Here is a 2,346-nt window from a genome sequence, read left to right as displayed (position 1 = left end):
AGAAGCCGAGCCAAAAAAAGTTAAAGTACAAACGTGCAAGCATACTAACCTAACCCTAGGTAAGGCATGTCAGAGCGAAAGACAGTAATTTCGAATGAGCCATGAAAGAGCGGTGCGGGGCCGGTCGGAGCGCACCCTTTTCTCGGTGGCTGGCGGGCGAGAGAGTGCTGCGTCGCCGGCATCGGCGTCGAAAGAAGCCGAGCCGAAAAAAGTTAAAGTACAAACGTGCAAGCATACTAACCTAACCCTAGGTAAGGCATGTCAGAGCGAAAGACAGTAATTTCGAATGAGCCAAGAAAGAGCGGTGCGGGGCCGGTCGGAGCGCACCCTTTTCTAGGTGGCTGGCGGGCGAGAGAGTGCTGCGTCGCCGGCATCGGCGTCGAAAGAAGCCGAGCCAAAAAAAGTTAAAGTACAAACGTGCAAGCATACTAACCTAACCCTAGGTAAGGCATGTCAGAGCGAAAGACAGTAATTTCGAATGAGCCAAGAAAGAGCGGTGCGGGGCCGGTCGGAGCGCACCCTTTTCTAGGTGGCTGGCGGGCGAGAGAGTGCTGCGTCGCCGGCATCGGCGTCGAAAGAAGCCGAGCCAAAAAAAGTTAAAGTACAAACGTGCAAGCATACTAACCTAACCCTAGGTAAGGCATGTCAGAGCGAAAGACAGTAATTTCGAATGAGCCATGAAAGAGCGGTGCGGGGCCGGTCGGAGCGCACCCTTTTCTCGGTGGCTGGCGGGCGAGAGAGTGCTGCGTCGCCGGCATCGGCGTCGAAAGAAGCCGAGCCAAAAAAAGTTAAAGTACAAACGTGCAAGCATACTAACCTAACCCTAGGTAAGGCATGTCAGAGCGAAAGACAGTAATTTCGAATGAGCCATGAAAGAGCGGTGCGGGGCCGGTCGGAGCGCACCCTTTTCTCGGTGGCTGGCGGGCGAGAGAGTGCTGCGTCGCCGGCATCGGCGTCGAAAGAAGCCGAGCCGAAAAAAGTTAATGTACAAACGTGCAAGCATACTAACCTAACCCTAGGTAAGGCATGTCAGAGCGAAAGACAGTAATTTCGAATGAGCCAAGAAAGAGCGGTGCGGGGCCGGTCGGAGCGCACCCTTTTCTCGGTGGCTGGCGGGCGAGAGAGTGCTGCGTCGCCGGCATCGGCGTCGAAAGAAGCCGAGCCGAAAAAAGTTAAAGTACAAACGTGCAAGCATACTAACCTAACCCTAGGTAAGGCATGTCAGAGCGAAAGACAGTAATTTCGAATGAGCCAAGAAAGAGCGGTGCGGGGCCGGTCGGAGCGCACCCTTTTCTAGGTGGCTGGCGGGCGAGAGAGTGCTGCGTCGCCGGCATCGGCGTCGAAAGAAGCCGAGCCAAAAAAAGTTAAAGTACAAACGTGCAAGCATACTAACCTAACCCTAGGTAAGGCATGTCAGAGCGAAAGACAGTAATTTCGAATGAGCCATGAAAGAGCGGTGCGGGGCCGGTCGGAGCGCACCCTTTTCTCGGTGGCTGGCGGGCGAGAGAGTGCTGCGTCGCCGGCATCGGCGTCGAAAGAAGCCGAGCCGAAAAAAGTTAATGTACAAACGTGCAAGCATACTAACCTAACCCTAGGTAAGGCATGTCAGAGCGAAAGACAGTAATTTCGAATGAGCCAAGAAAGAGCGGTGCGGGGCCGGTCGGAGCGCACCCTTTTCTCGGTGGCTGGCGGGCGAGAGAGTGCTGCGTCGCCGGCATCGGCGTCGAAAGAAGCCGAGCCGAAAAAAGTTAATGTACAAACGTGCAAGCATACTAACCTAACCCTAGGTAAGGCATGTCAGAGCGAAAGACAGTAAACTCGAATGAGCCATGAAAGAGCGGTGCGGGGCCGGTCGGAGCGCACCCTTTTCTCGGTGGCTGGCGGGCGAGAGAGTGCTGCGTCGCCGGCATCGGCGTCGAAAGAAGCCGAGCCGAAAAAAGTTAAAGTACAAACGTGCAAGCATACTAACCTAACCCTAGGTAAGGCATGTCAGAGCGAAAGACAGTAATTTCGAATGAGCCAAGAAAGAGCGGTGCGGGGCCGGTCGGAGCGCACCCTTTTCTCGGTGGCTGGCGGGCGAGAGAGTGCTGCGTCGCCGGCATCGGCGTCGAAAGAAGCCGAGCCGAAAAAAGTTAAAGTACAAACGCGATGCTAATGAGCGAGCCGTTGTCTCGACTAATGTGTAGGGGGCGTTCGATCGAGCGTCTGGCTTGAGCGCTTGTCGGCCTAGCAGAACGGTCGCATTGTTATGCCCGGGTTTTAGGCACCGCTGCAGGCGGCCGGCAGAGCTCTTGTTTGTGCGAAACTGAATGGATCGAGCCCGAGAGAGGGCGAGCAAAGAAAAAA

This window comes from Styela clava, unplaced genomic scaffold (assembly GCF_964204865.1).
Source record: "Styela clava unplaced genomic scaffold, kaStyClav1.hap1.2 HAP1_SCAFFOLD_79, whole genome shotgun sequence".
Taxonomy (NCBI): domain Eukaryota; kingdom Metazoa; phylum Chordata; class Ascidiacea; order Stolidobranchia; family Styelidae; genus Styela; species Styela clava.
Note: the sequence above shows the minus strand (reverse complement) of the source record.